General features: G+C 46.8%; 1 protein-coding gene across 4 annotated transcripts in view; it reads right to left on the reverse strand.

Moving 5' to 3' along the window:
• The window catches only part of ANO10 (anoctamin 10), a 249,542-nt gene that overhangs the window by 168,466 nt on the left and 58,351 nt on the right, over positions 1-22,725 (reverse strand). The window lies entirely within an intron of this gene.

Below are 22,725 nucleotides of genomic sequence, written 5' to 3' on the forward strand. Positions count from 1 at the left end.
GCCGCTTTTGCAAAGGTGATCAGTGTCCATCAGAGCAGAATGTCCCTTGGACAGCACCTAAACCCACCCACGTGCAGTTCAACGTCTCCATGACCGCCCCAGTGCTCAGCCCCCTGCTGTGCCCACCTTTGCTGCCGAGAGCCGTGCCCTCTTACTGCTCTCTAGCACCTCCTCCACCTCCCACTACTTTCCAGGACCTGAAGTCTGTCACAGGCTCAGACTAGCAACTGGGCACAGCGACTGGACTATGCTCGCCAGGATGCTCCAGGCATGTGGCTATAATTACCAACTACAATGACCCAAAAAAGATGATAGCTGATAACATCACTTCTCCTTTCATCAGTGCCAATCCCATGGCCAACCAATATATCAGTGCACCCCTAAATTAAGATGCCATTTTATTCAACCTTTCCTCATAGGTCATTTTTCCTAAAACCGATGATTTTGTTGCTCTTGGAACTATAAGAAATTTATCTACTGATGGACAGAGTACAACAGCTGAGGTCTCACCAGCATGAAGACCAAAATAGTTACCTTATATGTCTTACATATGACATACTTTTAATATGTATTCCAAAATGACATTTTGCATTTTCCATTTGCCAGAATTACACTGTTGACTCATGTTCACTTTGTGATTTAAATGCTGTTCAAACATGAAAGCACAGTCACTGGCTGCAAAGAGTGGGGCATTAACAAAATAAAAGACCCTCACTTTCCCTTGTCCCCAGAAACTAAGACGCTCCTATAAACAAGCAGAGTAGTCAAGTGCATGGTACAATAGTAGCATTACAGTTAATTATCTGTAACAATCAAGATTACTATAACTGAAAGACAGAAAAAAATACTTCATTTTTCTCAGTTCAGCCAGGTCCTCCCATAATTCAATGCAGCTGCTTTCTGCCACACCATAGATGGAATCTGTTATCAAAATCAGCATTATCTAGTCACAGAATCATAGAAAATGAGGGTTGGAAGGGACTTCAGGAGGTCATCTAATCCAACCCCCTGCTACAAGGAGGACCATCCCCAACTATATCACCCCAGACAAGGCTTTGTCTAGCCAGGTCTTAAAAATCTCCTAGGGTAGAGATTCCACAACCTCTCCAATAACCTGTTCCAGTGTTTTACTATGAGAAAGTGTTTCCTAATATCTAATCTAAATTTCCCTTGCTGCAACTTTAGACCATTGCTCCTTGTTCTGTCATATGAATATCACCCTGATTTAAGCAGAATATACAGAGTGTATAATGCTAACATAATGGTTCCTACATCAGTCCCTTTCTGGTACGGTATCACGGTGGGAAAAAAACTATAGCCCTGACATGCTGCTTCAATTGCCTGCTGCACTACTAGCTTTTAAAGGCTATTCTAACTACAAATGGAGAGAAGCCCTGTAAAGTGGACACAAAATTACAGGCATGAAAAGGTAGGCATTATGTTACAAGACCATAAATAAGGTTCTGGCTATTGAGAATGGGCTGCAATCTTTTGACAGACAGACAGACAGACAGACTTTTGACTTTTAAGAGACCTTTATTCCCGGGAGAGTGATAACTCGGAGCCAGTAAAGACCATGTACAAGTATGCCCGAAGCTCTGGGCCTCATGGACAAGGCCTGGGCTCATGGCCTGCAAGGCCTGCCCGTACACTCTAGATGAAAAAAAACAACACAATGAACATTAGGACTATTTACAGTATTTACAGTTCTGCCAGCAGGGACACCCATGGAGGCCTCCGGGGTCGACCCGCATGAGCAAAAGTCCAGGGCCTCGGCCCGCTTGACGCGTCTCTGCAGCATGAGCAGCCGGTGACATCACAGTACGAGGATCAGGCGTCCCGCCTCGACTCGGCACAGCGCCCCCTCAAGGGCCCAGCGCTCCTCAAAGGCTGGCACCGTCCGCTGGAGGACAGCGTGCTCAAACTCGAGCAAGAGGTGGGCCCGCACCAGCAGGCGGAAGAGCTGCAGGGCGTCGACCATCCCGGTGCCGGTGAGCCGGTTTCGCCGGCTCTTCAAGGTGGCCATCTTGGCCTGGCCCAGCAGGAAGTTGGCCAGGCTGACCGTGGCCCGCTCGGCCACCCGGTAGGGAAAGGAGTGGACGTAGGCGTCTTCGGAGAAGTCTCGGCCCAGCACCCGAAGCAGTGCGCCCAGGGCGGCAAAGAGAGGCTGCAGCCAGGGGCAGTCGAGGAACGCGTGGAAGATGTCCTCATCCAGCACCCCCGGGCAGAAGGGGCAGGCTGCCGAGGCCACTGGGTCCAGGTGACGCACAAAGGTGCCGGTGGCCAGGATGCCGTGCACGAGTCGCCACTGCAGGTCGCCGGTCTTCTTGGCGATGGGCACCTTATACAGCGTCCGCCACCCGGTGTCAGGGCGGCCGGCGAGCACCTGGGCATGCTGGGTGCGCACCACCCACATGTAGAGGCTTTTGCGGGGCAGGGTGCCAAAAGGGCAGCCCGTATTGCTGCTAGGGGGCACCGGGAGCCTGAGCAGCGTGTCGGGCCGTTTGGCCAGCTCGCCGGGTACCACTGGGATGACGGGCAGTGGTGGGAAGGTGTCGTGCACGGTGGCCGCGGCGGGGAGGGTCCGGCGAGCCTGGAGATGGACTTCCAGGGCGGTCGCTGCTTCCGCCAGGAGGGCGCCCGTGACGGTCCGCAGAAGCCGGCCTGCGGTGCGGACAGAGCGCAGCACCAGCCGGGCAGCCAGGGCTTCGGGGGACAGCCACACCGACCGAGCAGGGTCCAGGAGGTGCTCCAGGCGGGTGGTGCGTGCCTCCATGAGGGCTGCCACGAGGCTGGCAGAGGCCAGACTCGGCGCAACACGCTGCAGGGCCGGGTTGTAGACCAGGGGCTCCCGAAGCAGGTGTGGGAACCGCAGGCGCCTGTCCTGGGGGCAGAGATGGAAGGCTGCCCACCAGGCCCGCACCATGCTGTGGTAGAACGGGGGAAGGACCGCCCCATTCAGGGAAGTGAGGTCCAGCAGAAACAGCTCCCGGTCAAAGCCGAGGCCCCCCACTCACTGCAGGAACTGGCACGCCAGCTGCCGCCACAGGAGGTGGCCGTCGGCGTACAGGAGCCGCTGGAGGGCCTGCAGCCGGTAGGCGGCCACCCGGCTGGCCAGGTCGATCAGGCCTTGGCCCCCTTCCCTGGTGGGCAGGTACAGGGCAGCTCGGGGCAGCCAGTGGCGTCCGTCCCACAGGAAGTCGACCAGGAGCCGCTGCACTCTCTCCAGGAGCTCTGGCAGAGGGTCCAGCACTGCACAGCGGTGCCACAGGGTGGCCGCCGCCAGGTTGTTGGCGACGAGGACCTGGCCGCGGTAAGAGAGGGCAGGCAGGCGCCAGCGCCAGCGCTGCAGGCGGGCCTCCACTCCCTCCGCCAGGTCCTCCCAGTTGCAGGCCGCAAAGGCCGGCAGCCCCAGGAACATGCCCAGGGCTTTGAGGCCTTCCCGGTGCCAGGCGAGGCCTCCCGGCAGGTCCGGAGGCGGCGTGCCGGCCCACGTCCCCAGCAGGAAGGCGTCGCTCTTGCCCCAGTTGATGCGGGCCAAGGCGGCAAGCTCGTAGGCACGCTGGCAGTCCACCAGGGCCCGCACGTCCTCCTGGCTGCCCAGGAAGACAGTCACGTCGTCCGCGTACGCCGTCAGCCGGAGCGGGGGGCTGGTGGCGGGGCCCGGCGCCGGTGGCAGGGCGAGGCCGGTCAGGCGACATCGCAGAGTGTGCAGCAGCGGTTCGACGGCCAGGGCGTACAGCATGCCCGACAGGGGGCAGCCCTGGCGTATGCCACGACCCACGGGGAACAGGGAGCACAGCGCGCCATTCACCTTGAGCAGGCCGGAGGCGTCGTGGTACAGGACCCAGAGCGCCGCGGTGAAGAGCGGCCCGAAGCCAAAGGCCTCGAGGGTGCCGAGTAGGTACTGGTGGTCGACGCGATCAAAGGCCTTCTCTTGGTCCAGGGAGAGCACGCCGACATCCAGGCCAAAAAGCTCCATGGCCGTGAGCAGGTCATGCAGCAGGAACAAGTTGTCCTGGATAGTCCTGCCCGGCACGCAGTAATTCTGCTCGGGCCCGATGACGGAGGCCATGACGGTGCGGAGACGGTTCGCCAGCGCCTTGGCCAGGATCTTGTAGTCGGCACACAGGAGGGAGACGGGCCGCCAGTTCTTCAGGCAGCCGAGGTCCCCCTTCTTGGGCAGCAGGGTGAGCACGGCCCAGCGGTAGCTGGTCGGCAGGGTCCCGTCAGCGAGGCTCTTGCAGAAGACGTGGAGGAGGCTGGGTCCGAGGAGGGGCCAGAAGGCTCTGTAAAATTCCACGGGCAGGCCGTCCAGGCCCGGGGCCCTGCCCGAGGCGAGCCCCCCCACCGCGGCCTCCAGCTCCGCCAGGGAGAGTTCGCGCTCCAGGGCCTTGGCCTGCGAAGCGCCCAGGCACGGCAGGTCCCGATGCAGCTCCTGGGCGGCCCGCGGGCAGACGGTCTCAGCCGCAGACAAGTCCTGGTAGAAGGCGATGGCATGCTCCCGCACTTCACCCGGGTCCGTGAGCAGCCGGCCCTCCGGGGTCTTGAGGTGGTTCAGCGTCTTCGCCGCGGCCCGCCGCCTCTCCAGACCGAAGAAGCAGCCAGTCGGGGCGTCGGCCTCTGCCAGCTCCTGGCAGCGGGCCCGGACCCGCGCACCGCGGGCCGCGCCCTCCACCAGCTCTCGCAGGCATTTCTTGCGGGAGCGGAGGCTCTCGAGGAGCGCCGTGCCCACGCAGAGCAGGGCCGCCTCAAGCTCCACCACGTCCTCCTCCAGCTCCTGGGTGCGGCGGTGGAGCTCGCTCGCCGCCAGCTGGCTGTACTGCTGGCAGAACGCCCGGATCTGGACCTTCCCCATGTCCCACCACAGGCGCCAGGAGGGGTAGTCTGCTCGCGCCTCCTCCCAGCTCCTCCAGAGGTGGGCGAAGCAGTCCCTGAAGTGGGTATCCTGCAGCAGGCTGACGTTGAGGCACCAGTAAGGGGCCCGCGTGCATGCTCTGCCAGGCAGGCTCAGCTCGCAGCAGACCAAGGCGTGGTCCAAGAGACCCGATGGAACGATGCGGCTGCCGCGCAGCAACGGCAGGTGGTGCTGGCCGATGTAGAGGTGGTCGAGGCGGGCCATGGCGAGCCCGCTGGCACTCATCTTTGCCCAGGTGTACTGTCGCGCGTCGGTGTGGAGGACCCGCCAGGCATCGACGAGGTCCGCCGCCTCCAGCACAGTCCGCAGCTTGCGGGCCGAAGGCAGATGCAGTTCCAGCCCCGTCCGGTCTAGCAGCGCGTCGACGGTACAGTTGAAATCCCCGCCCATGAGGAGCAGGTCGTCCTTCTCGCTGGCATCACGCAGGAGGTCGCCCAGGGTCTCTAGGAAGGCGACCCTCTCTCTCCTGTCGGTGGGCGCGTAGACGTTGACGAGGAGCAGGATCTGGTGTGCCAGGGTGATGTGGACGGTCAGCAGCCGGCCGGGTACGACCTCTCACGCCACCGCCGAGTCGTACCGCAGCTGCGGCGAGAGGAGGGTCGCCACTCCTGCGCTGAGGTTGGTGCCGTGGCTCAGGAACAAGCGGCCTCTCCAGGCAGCGTGCCAGTCGGCTTGAACGTACACGTCGCTGTGCGTCTCCTGGAGGAAGGCGATCGCCAGGCGCTTCTGCTGCAGGCCCTCCAGGACGGCCGTCCGCTTCACCGGGTCTCTGCAGCCGTTGGTGTTGAGCGAGGCAATTGTGGTAACCGCCATGAACAGGAGAAGAAGGAGGAAGGGTAGGCAGGGTACCGGTGGGAGAGAAGGTGACGGACGCAGGGCAGAAAAACCGCGGAGACAGGGGAAAGGCCTAGCGTTGCCCTGCCTCCGCGGGCCTGCCTCGGCCCCACACCTCCCTCACCCGGGTCACCAGCTTCTCGAGCCAGAAGGCATGCTGACGCGTGCCCGGGTCCCGGCACATAAGCTTTGCCGCGTCACTAGCGGCGCGGACAAACTGCGTGGGGTCCAGGCACCATTGCCGGATACTCGGGGCCACGTTCCTCTGGCCCTTGGTCTGGTCCAAGAGGTTGAGGAGACCTCCATAGCTGGGGGCCACCCAAGGGGGTTTCTCCAGCAGGAGGTGGATACTGCTGACCGAGAACCGGCGGGGCTGTACCCTGGGAGGGGACTTCCCGGTGAGACCGGTGAACGTGCCCTCAATGGCCAGGCTCCCTAGCAGGCCCCCCTCTCTATCTGGGTCAAGGACCGTTTCAGGGAGATTGATCCCCATCCGCTTTGGGGGGCAGACGTCGTCCCGCTCCCGGGGCCGCTTGCGGCGCTCAGATGGCAGGCACTCCATCTCCTCCTCCCCATCGGCCCCGGCAGGTAGGGGAGCAGGCGGTGGGGTGGCGAGACCCTCCGCCGTCTCTCCTGCCCGCCGCCGCAAGGGAGGCCGGCACTCTCCCCCTGCCTTGCCGCTCACAGGCCCCACTGGCTGGGATGGGGGCGAGGGGTTGCCAGGCGTCTCCGGGACACCCTCAGTCGTGGCCGGAGGTGGCAGGGTTTCCAGGGGGGCAGGCAGAGTGGGCTCAGGTTCCCAGGCTGCCCTGGCTGTCTGAGACAGGCCCCGAAGGGGCAGGAGTTCCTTTAGACACTCCTTTATTCTTTTTATTCTTGCTTTTTGGGGAGTAGCTGGCACCCCCCCTGTAGGGGGTGGGCCAGGCTGCTGGGGTGTCGCCACCTCCAGGTCCACCACCCCGGTTGGGGCAGGGGTGGAGGGAGGTGGAGGGGGGGGTCTCGGGCGCTCCACCTGACGGGGCCCCAGTGCCCGAGACTCCGGCCACCCCGGGGAGGACTGGGACAGGAAGGGACTGGGAGGACTCCCCAGCCCCTCCACCAGAAGGGGCATCCGCCCCGACAGGGGCGGGAGAACCCTGGAAGGATGTCCCAGGCCCCCCCCTGGGTGGCATGCCACTGCCAGAGGGGTTGAGCCCCCCGGATGGAGCAGGGTCAGAGGGGGGCTTGGCAGGTCTCCCAACCCCACCCTTTGATGAGGGCCCTGCACCCGAGGTGGGTGCATCATCCTCCCGGGCGGGTGCAGCAGCCGGTGCCTCGGCTGACTGCCCAAACGGGCACTGGGCAGTTAGGTGGGAGCTGCCGCAGCAGCGGCGGCAGGAATTCCCCCCCAGGGAGAAATACACCACATAGGATCTCCCGTGTGAGGCAAAAGTCAAGGAGGGAGGCAGCTTCTGAGTGTCCCCCGTGAGGAGCATGAACGCCTGCCTCCGGAAGGACAGGATCTGCCTCAGCTTGGGGTTCCTAATCCCTATGGTCAGCCTGTGCCAGGGGCTGGTGAGGACACCGTAGCGCTCGACCGCGTTGGCGAGGTCCCGGTCTGACAGGTGCGGAGGCACGTTGGAGGCCACCACCTGCACTGCCAGGGTCTCCAGGGACGTGACCAAGTGGTGGACCCCCGAGACTTCCAGCCCCGCTGCACACACCTCCCTCACCAGGTTGGGAGAGCTCAGATAGATGATGGGCACTGAATTGACCTGGGAGGCATACCAGACGCTCCGGCATCCCAGCAGGTCCACCAGAGCTCCGGCACAGTCCTCCACCGTGATGTGGAGAGGGGCGTGCACCTGCATGCCATGGCTGAGGGGAAGGTCTGCAGAGAGATCCCCATGCCAAGTGCCTTGGCTGCTGGCAGGCATCCCGGCAGGAGAGGGTTAACTCTCTCCCGGGAGGGAGGGGAAAAAAAAAAAAGCCTCAGGCTGATACCGGGGACCTGGGACTGGGAGGGGGCTCAAAAAGCCCCAAAATCGGCCTGGGGGGGGCAGAGCAACCCTGCAGGGGCTCAGGGCAAGCCCCAAGGCAGAGGGAGATGGCAGGGACCAAGGTAAGGGGCCCTGGGGGAGGGAGGCAGCAGGAATCACAGGGAGAACTCAGGCGGGGGTGGGGGAGGGGCAGAGGCAGACGAGGCTGCCAGAGGCCAGGGGAAAAACGCTCAGAAAGCGGGGGAAGGGGGGCCCCAGGGACAGGGTGGGTGGAGGCAATGTATTTTGGGGGGGGTGGGGACAGGAAAAGGGGGGCATGGAGTGCAGGGAACGCGCAAAAAGACACCCGAGCTGCAGGAGCTCAGAAGGGCTTCACCTGTCGGCCGCCATCTTGAAAGAAAGACAGACAGACAGACAGACAGACTTTTGACTTTTAAGAGGCATTTATTCCAGGGAGGGTGACAAATCGGGGCCAGTAAAGAGTATGTACAGGTTGGCCCGAACACCTGGGCCTCACGGACATGGTCCTGGACTCACGGCCTGCAAGGCCTGCCCATACACTCTAGACTAAAAACCATAGCGAGCCAAAGGTCTATTGACATATTTACATTTCCGCAAGCGGGGACACCCATGGGGAGCCTCAGGGCTCGACCCGCGTGAAGCAAAGTCCAAGGCCTCGGCCTGCTGGACGTGTGTCCGCAGCTTGAGCAGCCGGGGGTGTTACAGGGCGAGGAGCAGGCGCCCCGCCTCAAGAAGAAAGAAAATTAAAAATAACATTTTTTTCTGCCAATTTTTCTGAACAAGATCCAATAGTAAAATCAGTTTTTATTTTTTCACCTATTCATGTCAGCTGTTTGTTCTCACAGCTATATGGGAAATACACAGAGTGATGATTTTTTTACAACTAGAATAAATCATTAATAAAAAATTGTATCTTTCCAATGTATTATTTTTGAAGGTGTACAAATGCATTCATCCATTTTATGAACAACATGCATTTCAATAAATTCAACCAAATCTTTTTAAAGCTAGAGGTGCACAAAAACATCTAAATTCAGTAGGTTTGTTTTTTTTTTTTTTTATCTGTACTACTATAAATGTAAGATTGTTAAAATATTTCTATTTTAACACTTAAAATTAATTTTATACCCAGCCAGGCTTTAAATAAAGTTTCAGTTCAAAATCATGATTTCTAACAAAAACTCGTCAAAATTTTTATGAAGATGTAGATAACCCTAAGCTATAACAATCTTTGTGAGTGCTGTGATGATATTCCAAACTTAATATAAGGCTCCTTCATATTTTGTATAGGTTTACCTACAATTCTTGAAACATACATACACATACACGTACATACTTTATATCGCATGACAACTCCTCTGACTGATTAACCTCAAACATAATGCAATATATGAATTCTCAGCAGCTTTCAAATGTGCCTGCTTTGTATTATCTATTATACAGATCCAGCTGATAATAGGCCTACATTAGAAATATCCTACTTCAAAAGGACTGTTGACTGCATTAGAACATAAAACAGCTTCATGCTGTACTACTTACACACTGCCACAGTTAATGAAATATGCCTTCAAGAATTCTCTCTCACTCTACTAGTTTCCCGATCAAAGAAGTGTCATTTTAGACTGACACTTACTTCAAGTACAGAAAACTGTAAAAATAAAATAAATAAATGCTACTTCTCCTGACATTTACTTTACACCATCACTCATGACTGTCTATCAGCCTTTATTTTATAAATCCCTTTTCACAGAGATTATAAAAATCAATCGTAGAAAATTCACTCTGAATTATACTCTTTGTCCAGAACTGAGTTTAGTTAAATTAAATTAAAAAAAAAACTGGTTTAAAGCTAAAAAACCCTATTTTAAAGGTTTCTTGACGCTTGAATAATTCAAAAGTGATTCTTTTTATAACTGAAGTTTCATAAGCCACTAACAGCATACATCAGTTGAAGCTTTTAGGTAAAGCATCTGAATCAGTTTTCCATCAAGGTGTGGCAAGAAAAAGAGAGGCAGGCACTTGGCCCAGAAATAGGTGGGTGGGTGGGTGGAGACCTAACCAGCACCAGGAAGACCACCGGCTACATGCGTGCTGGTTTCATCCCGCTCTGCTACACACACGTCACAAGTTTTGCTTTGAACAGACTAAACCCCCGTCATGTGTACAAGTTGTGCTGGTGCCAGGGCAGGAGGTAGGGGAAAGCGAGAAGTAGCTGTAGATGCAGCTTCCAGTTGTCCAGTCATGGTTCAGTTCTCTATTGCCTAGAGGCTATACCTGTGCCATAACCAGGGAACATGGGGCAAAGAGAAGCACCATCACAGAACGTATAGAAAAACAGGCAGACATGTTGCCAGAACCCCGCGGCCTGCGTTAGACCAGAACTGGGCTGCTACGGCTCACAGCTTGTAAAGATTGCTGAAGCAGTAATAGCAGACCATGGGACCTGAAGTAGTAGTATCAGAATAGCTTCAATCCACTTCAGTGAGCTTAAAATATAGCAAAACAAGTCACCCAATTACTCGGGCAATCAATCAGTTAAAATGCAAGCCGTTTCAAGAAATCCAGAAGTGTTTTAAAATGTTGTTCAACTATGTTCTATACATTGGGCAATTGAAACTATCTGGATGACACCAGTTTAACAGACAAATAGAGCCTATTCAGTCTCTCCACTGCCAATCTACAATTCCTGACATCTAAAAACAGCTTTTTTGGAGTGCCTATAAGCTATCTTCCTTCCAACTGCAATTATAACCACTCATTTTCTCATCTCCCCAATACACACCTGCAACTGTTTATTCTTCATATAAATGTATTTAACTCTAAAGTATTTGAAGATGCAATGAATAAATTAAATAAAGCCCACTTTTCTGCAGGTTAAAACTGTACTCGTCTAAATAAAGAAGATGCAATAAATCTAGGAGACAAGAGAATTCATAGGCCCAGAGAATGGAAAGTTTTTCCTAGAAGTAAGTGGGAACTTCATAGCAGAGATTGTGTCAGGAATATACTGAATTAGGTCATCCTGTGGATTCCTTGATCAAGTGCTGCTGGTTGTGGTGGTGACCGTAAGTGTTCCACAATGCCTTATGCCAGGGATTATACTTAGGAAGACCCTAGGGGGTACACGCTGGCAGGTGGGAACAGAGCGATGCCACCCACCAACCTGCACCACTGCCTCCCAGGAGCAGGGCCAGGGCGGGGTGAGGGCAGCAGGTCCCCTCTGCAGGCTGCACAAGCACTGCCCGGCTAGTCGGATGCGGGGGGCACGGGGGGGGGCGGAAGCGGCGGGTGAAAGGAGCTTGCATGCAACGGTAGCCGTCACCGTCTACCACCCTGAGCCGCCGCTCCGTGTTCAGCTGTACTTGAAAACTCCTGCCTTACTACTGCAATGACTTAAATTGGGCAACATTTTCAACTGCCAGCAGCCTACTGCATAGATACTCAGTAAAACCAGCTCGCTACAGACCAATGTTGTATTGTTTGTTTTAAAACTTTTCTTACTTCATGAAAAATTATCTAGGAATTTTATTGAATAAACAAAGAATTTACTTTAAAAACAAATATCAGAATCAATTTTGTCACATAAATTACTGAATAACTTCTAAGGCTTCCTGGTTTTAAACCAGATCCTTAAAGTTCATACTCCATCACATATAGTGCTCTATCAGATGGATACCAAAGACTGAGCTATCTTACATAACAATTTGCCTCTTTTCCACACCAACTTTCTTCTGAAGACATAGGTTGTAACATATAGAGATCAATGGCAAAAATCAGACATGAGCTGCAAATACCATATTTATAAAAACAAAACAAAACAAAACAGATGCATCTCATCCTGGGCAGGGTTAAGCAAAGTGGGCTTTAAAGGGACCTGTAAAGTCCGATTCTCAGAAATCCTTTCAAATGCTTTGTAATCATCTCCTAAGAGCAATTTTCTTTTAATCTTTCTTTCTGAAGTTTTGTCATCTTGTCAACATTATCTGATTCCAGATGAGAAGGCAAAATATTTCTACTGGGTCTGCTGTTTGTCAAGGCTAACTCCTATTAAGTCTTTATTAATATATTCAGGGAAGACACTAATGGTTAATCACCCTTACAAGGTTGGCTTCTCTTGTCCAAGAATGTTTCCCAAACAGAGGTCTTCCTTACCATCTCCTTCCCCATCCACTCTCTAACTCTCACCCTCTTTATTTCATCCACCACTCCTTGAATACATAAGGCCTCTAAAACATACCAATTCTGAACAGGTAGATAAATGCTAAATAAAGATGAGGACCTACGCTAACCAAGGGAAACGTAACCATGTATGTAGTTTTTGAGAAACCGATTACTACCACAGGGCACTCCCTTAATCCTCTTCTAGATCTTCACTTTTCCCCAACTAGTATGTTTGAAGTTTCCGTGAAACAAAAGTCCCTGTGGCTAAAAGAAGTTAGGAGGACTCACTCTCCTTCCTGCCCCTCCTCTTACTGCAGTTTCCTATATACTGTGCCAGTAATAACGTTGGAATCTCCACCCAACCAGTGTCCAACTCCTATTCAGAATTTTTTACAGCAGCGTCAGGATGAAAGAGTGATGACATCAAAGCTATTAATAGTGGAAAAAATTATTGGCTTTCCCTGTATTGTAGATTGCCAACATTTAAGAGCAGCAGCAGTATTGGCACTGTCTGAACACGGCATGGCTTTATGCCTGGTGAAAGTGGTCTCCAAAGGGCTAGAAAATTGACTTTTTTTAAATGCACATCTGAATTCTAGAGAAACTTGTGGTACTTGCCCAAAAGAGTTTCCTCAGTAGTTCAAGAAATGAAGTTTTCAAGACTGTGTATATACTTCTCTTTAAATCTAAGGAAGGTCTTTTCATTTACAGGAAGAATTAAGAGATGAGTTTTGTTCTATGGCTTACCCCTCCAAAATAAAATCCTCCCTCTATAAGCGAGGTGATTGCTCAAGAAGCATAGGAAAAATGCTGAAAACATTCTACAGGAGAATACTTAACATAGTCAGGAACATTAGGTAAAGAAAAAGATAGTGTATTTCAATCATTTTTGCCTCTATTCCTAAATTCTTATTTCCACAACCCTAACCTATATGGCTGATGTAGGGCCTGGACACATTTATACCTGTGTAAACCACCTTTATGCCAGTATAAGAAAGGAGCAGGGACATGGCCTTACACTGATGTAACTTACTAGAACTCAGTGTAGTTACCACAGGAAAAAAAAGAAGAGTAAAAATTCACTGATATAAGCTATGCAGTGTAAGTATCGTGTGTCTGTAGTTATTCTGCAGTAGCAATTTGCCCAATGTAAACAGAATAATACCTGTTCCACCACCAAAAGTGAAGCACTGTAATAGCATTTCTGCTGCAACTACCCCAGGATAACTAGTCGTCTATCTGTACCATATTCCAGTATAACATATACATCAATATACAAAACAAACACAAATTGTATTAATGTTAACATGTTGCATCCAAGGACATCATCTCTTTTTATGCTACTTCCCAAACTCTTCTGTTCTGACAAAAGATGTCAATGTTACTAACTCAATTGTCTGCTTTTCTTCCCAGTTTTTGTGCCTTCTTTTGTATTGTCCCTTCTCTCTGAAATTACCAAAATCATTTCTCAAACCTCTACCATTCCCTGCTTCCTATTAGTCCTAAAAAAAATCCATGTTTGCAGTAATTACTTGGAGAAAAATGTGGGGGGGTTTTTTGTTTGTTTTTTTTTTTTGCTTAAAATGCTAATTATTTGTTCTTCAAGTGCACATGGGCAGTTATTATAGAGCAGAAGATTTAAAGTAAAGCCTCATCCCCTTTTATTCTTTCACAAGCATGCATGTCAGGTCTACCTTATCCTACCTTCCACAAAGACCAGGTCAAACTCAGACCCCAAAGAAAATGTGTTCCGAAAGTTATCTTCAATTAAAAAGAGACGATACATCTTAGTTTCCTTCCCTAAATATTACTCTAAATAATGAGAGGCAAGTCTCTGATGTAATCAGGGACTCTCATTCCATCTGAGCAGAACTGAATGACTCAGGCTACCATCAAAAGCCGGATTGTTGTCTCTGCAGAAAGAAGCATGATTCAGGCTGTAACATCCACAGCTTATCCAAGAAGGTCTGACTTTATTAAGCTATGTTACTAACTAGCTAATTTAGAACTCTCTGGTTAAACCAGTTCATCGCACCTATGTCTTCTTACAGGAGTGTTCCCATCATCAAAATCCATAAGGCAATTACCTGGGAATCAATCCCATATTTACTCAAATACAAGACAAATTATTTTACCCTCCAATCAGCATGGGGGGGAAAGCCCCCCTCATCTTACATTCACATACAAGGAAACCTCATTAAAAGAAATGGTTATCATTAAACTGCTACCAAAAACAGCATGTGCTCAGCAATGGAAACCACCTATGAAGTTGATGAACATACTGTTTTTATTTATTTATTTATCTTTGAAAATTCATGTCTCATGCCAAATCCTCACTGAATCCTATCCACTGAGCAGAGCTTAGGAACCTATCACAAGGATAGACAAGTGCAGCCCATATGAACACTGTATATAGCAGGGCACATCGAAGGAAGTCTCCCTCATCACTGACTCTTTTTCACATCATGGTGAGCTAGCACACTGCATACATTTTGACTTGCTCTTCACTTCCAAAGCTGAGTTATGCCTTTCTTTTCCATTAACAATAATTCCTGTTTTTTCACCAGCCTTAAATGACTGGCAAATATCATGAAATGGGGCCCCAACGAGTTCACCTAGAATCCCTCTGTCTCCCTTCCCCCCTCCCCCTGCTTGCCACATATGATTAGTATGGCCCCACCCTCCTGGAAGTAAAGTCGAACCAGGCAACTACATATAAATTTTTGCAGGATCCCAAGACTTGTGACAAGAACACCAGCTCTAGTCATATGCGGGACCTAATTAAAACATGAATCCTTTGTGTATGTGTAATCTGGAGTACTCACACACATTAAGCAGTGCTGAGTCGTGGGGTCACCATAGCTTGAAACACTGTTGAGACGCAGCCCAAAGAACTATATGGTAAAACATGAGACTTCTGGCCTTGAACTAATATCACGCATAGTTTGTACTATATATAAGTAGGTGCCAAAGTGCTGCTTAAAAGTATGTTTATGGAGTACCTATGCTAAAAAGTACATCACTTTCAAAAAATGAAACATGCATCAATTCTGGATGAACTAAGTCTATGGGTACCTGTAGTAATTTGCTTATGTGCAAATTACTGCAGGTACATTTATTTTAGGGTCAGCATTTTTTAATTTGCTCCTCCTTTCCTGTGTTCAGGAAGAACAGGGTCTGACAGAAAGGATGGAAGGAAGAGGTTGCAAAGGAAAAAAAATTTTTTTTGGGGGGGGGGGGGGAGGGCTAGGGGGACTACATGCCACCTCCCACTCAAGATTTATTTTTCCCTTCTGAAGCAGAAGGAAGGGAACAATATTCAATACCTCCAATAATTAGAATCTGTACCTGGAAAATGATAACAGATGTATAAATTTTCCATATATAGAAGCTAATGGGAGGTTATCTTATATTCAGGGCCATCATATTCAGGTAAATACGGTACAAACTTTTAATAAACACTACTACCTCACAGAGCTATCGAAGTCAGATATCTACTTTGACAGAGCTGTCTTACAAATCACTTGTTATACAGACTCTGAGCGTACACCTCCTTCACATCAAGCTACTGCTCATGAGACCCCATGTGGAATACATATGGACAAGCACTCAGACAATTAGAAACAGTTGCTAACAGTCACCATAAACATGAAATTGCAAATAGTGGTAAGAAGAAATAGTGGGTAAAATATGCACTGACCTCAAAGGCTCAAATATCATGGCTGAGGACCCATAACATCGGAGAGTTATTTAAAAAATAAGGAGATTTAAAAGAAAAGCTTAAAATGGATATTTCTACTAGCCTTTTGGTTTTTGAGCTTTCACAGACTGGTCAGGTCATAGTTGCAAGATTTTCTCCACAATCATAAGGTCTATAAAATTGCTTTTAAATTTGTATTTTATTTATTAATTTATTTATTTTTAAAAAGAAAAAAGGATACAATTGCCTGTTTCCAGGACCAAGGACTAATTTTGCATATCATAAAAAATTTGATAACACTGAAAGGAAATCAAGAAAAAAAATGTGACTGAAAAAGGACAACAGAGAAAACTGACAAGGAACGGAGGCACCAGAAACTAGTGAAATACAGGGAAGAGGTAAATTTCACAATATCCAGTTATCTTTACAGTATTATTTTTTAAAGTAGTCTCGCAGAAAAAACAAATTATATATTACTGTTGGGATCTGGTCCTACTTGCACAACAGAAGGTAAAAAATGCATAGCTTGTTTTCATGCACAAAATTTTGGCCTATATCTTTTCTGCAGATTCACATCACTTTTGGACACCATCCTCTCTTACACAAAGGAAAGAAAATTATTTTCATAAACAATGGATGTGAATCAGGGTTAAGAATACATGGCTGTGTCATACCCACCCATTTCTATAATAGCAATTGAAAAATAGACAGCAACCCATTAATTCTTACACCAAACAGGACAATATTTGTAATTAAAGTTGCTGACAGATGTGGGAAAAAAAAAACAAGCTCTTTACTGAAAGAGGATGCACATTAGTTGGACCCGGCTCCCCAGTGTCTGTATAGATCACATTCTTCAGTGGGGCTTTTTCAATCCATTATTAGATAAAAGTGCCAAAAAACACCACAGAAGTGCGTGATCTATAGATGTTGGACAGGCTGGGTCAATCCATCACAATGCCTCTTCTGGGCATGCACTGCACTTGGCACAGGAGCGTGCTGAGCATAAAGTGTTTTTTTCACATCTGTAAGCATTACAGTGATTAACTAGCAGCAGGTATGTGGGCATGGATCTAATGTGGGATGACGTGAGAAAAAGGCTGAGAACCGCTGCTTTAGCGTTTAAAAACAGCGGTGGAAGAAAGGCAAGGGAAATTACTTTCCACTTCAGTAATACCAGAATGGAATTTCACTTTATCTTTGCTATGGAATAGAACTACCACCTGGAAAACCTACTCAAGTCTCTGAATTCTTTGATGCAAATCCCTCTCCCCCTTTCATCTAGGCAACACTGCATTAATCATTACTACTGCAACTCAAAATAAATATAAATCCACACGTAACTGGCACAAATATCTCAAAAGAAACACTAGATGGCAGTGAACAGATCTAAGATAAACCCCTGAATATATTTTTTAAAAATGAAATATTACACTAGATAATAATTAGCATTATAGTTTGATTGCCTTTTTTGACCTTGGCAACATGGCCTCAGAAGACTGTTTCAACAACAACAACTTCTTCATCAACTTAAATTTATAAATCAAACCCAAATTATTCTCCAGTTTGAAAAGACGAAGCTCCTTACAGGGATAAAAATTACAAAAAAGAACCGAGTAAAATCTATCCTCCTCTTCAATGATTAAAATGACTAACTACTATAAATTCAAATTTGATTTAAAATTTTAAAAATGTTTTCTAGCATATAGTGTAGGTGTATAATTGATATTATACATACTTGAATACTTGTTTCAAATTCATAGTATCTTAGTCATTCAAGCTTATCGAATGGTAATTTTAAAACCATTCATTATTAAGCTTTCATACTGATGTAACATGTAGAAGTTTCAATGAGGTACAGCATAAATAATACTCAGTTTGGCAGTGGTACTTAACAAGCCTGTAGTCTGAAGCTACAGCATTAATATCTGCAAGTTATTTTTTCTACTGTCCTCAAAGTAACCTCATAAAAACTGGACTGTAGTGGCCTAGCTTTCCAGCATATAATAATACATTTTGATTATTTTGTTTTGTACCACATAAAAATACATGAAAACATGAAGAGCTTGTGTTTTAAAGGAGGATTTAGGGCTTGGGTTTTTTTTTTATAAGAATGAATTATTTGTAGCTAAAATAAAAAGAACTCATAAATAAAAACAATATGTTAACTGAAATCACTAGTGGTTTTGATTAACCTTCCTTAACATTCTGAATTAGTAATGCTGCAGAATGATTTTACATATGTATATGTCACTGAACCAAATAATTGCACAATTTCCATAAACTGCGTTTTTTCTACTTATCTCCCTAAGTTTTCCAATTTTGCATTGTTGTTTGCAAGCACAGACAGCTCTTGGCTCGGATATCTACTAAACTAAACTAAAATACCTGCTGAATAACTTGATTAATTATTCAGTCAAAAAGATGCAAAGCTTTCAGTAAGGTTTGTACCTTGTATACAAGTATATACAATTAAAGCCAAACCTTTAGCTTCCAAGTTTACAGTCTAAACATAAAACTAGCAGTTATATGTCTTTTTACATGTTTAAAGACATTATTTAAAACCAAAAAAGAAGTTTAATATAAATATACACCAAATATAATTTAACCAACAATATTTTATTGTTCTTGTTTTATATAAAAAAAGGTTTAGGTATTTTATGCAATTTGAACAAACAAAAAACAAAAATGTAGCCTATGAGAATAGAGATAGACAAAACTGCCTTACCTCTGGCAACAGAAAACAATAGTCTGAGACAGAAAAGCAAATATTAACAACTGACAAAAAATACTGCATTAATGAAGAGATGCAACTGCCCAAACCTATCCAGAAGCGGTCACAATACTCCTCCTGGATGATGGAGCAAGATAATTAATTGACAAAAAGAACCTATACTTCAGTTGACTGGAAGATGTAGAAGTAACTCCAAAACTGTATGTGAAAAACATCGGCTTCGTATTTTTAAAGGAGTATTTGCAATTTGAAAAACATGTACCTTCTCTAGATATAAGAGATTATTATGATTTTAAAAAATGCAACAAAAAATACTTTAGCCCTCTTCATCACCGTCTTATTCCAGCTTTACACTGGTGCTACTCTATTAACATCAATGGAATATACAAGGGTAAAAATGAAGAAACATTGATCTGAATTGATCTAATTATTGTTCTAAATTTTGTTCCGTTTCTTTACTTCTTACATTTGACAGAATTTAATTACTTAATTTCCCACTTTTTTCTGTACTTGTCACTTGTATCTTAGTATGAGCTACATTTTGGCATATCTGTTTACCATTATAGATTTCAATTCTATTGGCTAATTGGACATATATTTTAGGTTATTTTACTTAATAATATATGTTTAGGTACCTAATTTTAGCTATTACGTTAACAAGGAAAAAGGCTTTTTGCTAAATTGTAAACCAAACACCCATAATACTTGTTCCCTTATGTTAAGGGTTCAGCTAAAATTTGCACGACCTTTATCCTAGAAATTATTTTTAAGAATTATCTTTGAATTGAATTTAAAATAATTATCTTTTATGGACCTACTTAATTTGCAGTGTCACAGATTTCATGGAAACCACGAAATCTAGGACTGTCCGTAAAATCAACAAAAATTAAAATGCTGGCTCCCCAGTGGAAGCCAGCAGTCCTCATTGCCAGAAGGGGAAGGCGCCACCTGACAGGGCTGCAAAGGACAGCAGGCAAGATGACAACTTCCCCCTTGTCCCTCCTGCCCCGCCCAGCCAGGGCCTCTCTGCCAATCAGCACAGAGGGGTAGGATCACCACAAAATGCCCGCAAAAACAGCTCTGAGCATCATGCGCAGCTCATGTAAAACCTTTTGCCTCATCATGATTTAAGTAGGTCCCCAATTATTTTCTGTACCAGATCTACACTTTCAAGTTTTTCATTTTAACTCTGACAAATGGAAGTTAAAATGGAATGTACTTTAGTATTCCTGCATTTTTACTTCTGACGTAAGCAGATGGAGACTGGATAATTCTATTAGCTGTTTGTTGTAAACAGGTGGGGTATAGGTAGGGACCTTCTTAATTAGTGGTTTTGTTGAAACCGTGAAATCCAGGCTTGTCCACAAAAATTGACAACAAATAAAAAAAAAAATTGAATAAAAATAAAATGCTGGTTCCCCAGTGGGAGCCAGTGGTCCCCACTGCCAGGAAGAGAAGACGCCAGCTAGCAGGGCAGCATGAAGGGCAGCAGATGAGATGGCTGCTGCCCCCTCATGCCTCTTCCCCCCATCAGGACCTCTTTGCCAATCAGTGCCAAGGGCAGGCAACAGCCAACATGGCAGCTGCCTCCCTGTCCATCCGTCCCTGGCCGCCGCCGCCTCCCCCCCCCCCCCCCCCGGGGCCTCTCTGTCAATCAGCAGAAAGCAGCAGGGCCACTGCAAAAAGACCATGGAATTAGAACTTTATGCCATGATCCACAAAAACTGGCAAGTCCCCATCCCCCCTTCCCTCCCCCACACACATTGTAGGTAGATCCCTAGGTATACACCTGTCTAAAATACAATAAGTTTCCTCTATGTGAATTGCTACAGTACCAGAACAAAGCAAGGACTGGTACTATATACTTTACATTACTAATTGGCTACAGTTTTTATGGTCCCAATCATAAACTAATTGAGTTGTGATGGACAAAAAGCTTTTATTTCCATCAGAGATAACCAGAGGCCCACACCTATGTGGCCTCCAAGAACAGCCAGGAATGCTGCTGTGATGCACCCACTGTGAAATATGACCTACTCCCTTCATTTGCTAGATGCAAAAAGGGTGTTGGTGGGTACAGAATAGGGTTGCATAGGGTGACCTGAAGGGCTGTACCAGGGGTATGCTGAGTAGGGTTGCAGGGGCAGCCTGAAGGGCAGCACATGGGCCAATCCTGACATGAGGGACAACAGAAGCAAGTTGCCTGGCAAGGGGTTAGAGAATGAGCTCTGCCCAGGGCAGGGCATAAAGTCAGTGCTTTTTAGAGTAGGGATTGTTCGAGTGACCCAAAGGTGCTGCCTGTGCATGGACCAGCATGAGAGTAGGTCAGCCTGATGGCCCAGGGGGTCACTCAGGAGAAGTAGGGTGGGTTCCACATTCATATTCTGGAAATGACAGTATAGATTCATAGTATAGATATCAAAAGGGCCCTTAAGGACTTTCAGTTTACCATTAAATATGACCAAACTGATCCCAAAGTGCCCACACATTTTATGATGTATGGAAATAAAACAAACAATAAATCCATCTGTGCACAAAAGCTGTCCAAATGGCTTCTTACATTTAACTGCTATAGACTGATGCATATTGATTCACCTCTGGAGATTAGGACACATTCATTTAGACCTAAATTAGATTTCAGAGCTTGCATTCACAATATCCTCATTAACAAACTGTTCAAGATTTACAACTGAAGTTGTATATAAAATGCTATTTCGCCTGACTCCCTGGCCTTGGTCTATAGATCTTTTGGAAAAGTAGTCCTGCAACTACTCTTCTGACGTTTTAGAGAGGAATTAGGATGCGGTTGTTACCAGGAATAAGGATTTATGTTGCCAATTTTCAAAGAAAGTAAAAAAAAAAAAAAAAAAAAAAAAAGACAACACCATTACTTACCACAGATCCATACTGACCCATGTATATACATGCACACCCTGCACCAAACTTCTTTACAGATATTCCTTGCATATTATGAAATTGGTGTAAAAAACTCAAATAGATTTGAGGATTTCTCCCTTTTATGTCCTTAGGTTCCTGTACCCATAAGAAAGTAGGTAGCCAACTGGCCTCAACGGATATTCATTTTCTAGAAACTTCCTAGAATCCACCAAAAGGTCACATTTCTCTAACAAGTGAAGACAAATTATTTGGGCAATGATCTTTAAAAAAAAAAAAAAAAGAAGGAAAAAACCCCCTACAATTACTACTATGGCCAGTAAGTATTCTTAAGCTGCATCTGGCAATGGTGGCATTTACTTTTATTCCTTTGTGTGAAAACTGAACTTGCACCATTCATTCAGCATCTCTCCACAAGTGAAAGAAGAGAGTTTCAGTAACTCTGCTGCTAGTTGTTAGTTCAAATCAGGTTGCCATGGAAGCAGATGCTGTATTGATAAAAATGGGTCAGCTGCTTTAAAATCACTGATTTAACACTTTGGAAACACTGGTTATTTTAATGCACTTAGTCTGATTTTGCTGTTACAATGCTGTTCCCATAGAAACAGTAGGGAGAGCAACAGAGTTCACAGGGATTTTTTTTTTCATTTTATTTTGCACACATGTATAGGGGCCTGGTACAGAATGCTTAAAAAGGCTTTGTGCAACTCTGATTTTAGTACTGAATACTGTCAAATATTATAGTGTAAACAAATTGTGTTCAATTTGAAGAGTATTTGTTATACTACTAAAATATAAGAATGACTGAATTTTCTGAAAAGGAAAAAAAAATCTCCCTGGGCTGTTTGGCTCTACGAGGTAAACATTTATCTGGGATGATTCAGACAAGTTGTGTCTTAAGCCAAGTCTTGATGATCCTTTGAAATCCCTTCCAACTCTATTTTTTAAATTCTGTAGAAATTATTTTTTTGAATCAACGGATTGGTATATCTATACAAAGCAGACATTTGGGATGCTTATTCTGTCCTAACTTTTGCTATTTAAGATGGTGATTTGTCTTTATCTGAATGGCTGTCCTCCCTTAGGAAGGAACCTTTCCCATATCATTTACTGTATTTGTTCTTTCTTTTCACATTCTTTATTCACCCAGTATCAACTTGAGATCTGTCCCTTTACATCATTCTGCTGATTTTGGGATGGGCACCTTTCCCTCAGCAACCTCTTGTTGCATATGGAATAACTCAATATCAACTTACCATTTCCTTTCAAATGTTTCTTCTTCATTTATTCATTCCTTCTGCTACAATCTAGCTCTATAGAACGTTTTGATAAGATTATGTGAAAGATATTATATTAAAGTGGTGGTGCAAGAGATATCTGATCAAATGCAATGAGGCCCTGCCTCCTATTCTAGAAAAATGCATAAGCCATCAATTACATTTTGAGAGGCTAGTAGTGGTGCTCTCCTGAAGTGTACTCCAAA

This window comes from Alligator mississippiensis, chromosome 5 (assembly GCF_030867095.1).
Source record: "Alligator mississippiensis isolate rAllMis1 chromosome 5, rAllMis1, whole genome shotgun sequence".
NCBI classification, from domain to species: Eukaryota; Metazoa; Chordata; order Crocodylia; family Alligatoridae; genus Alligator; species Alligator mississippiensis.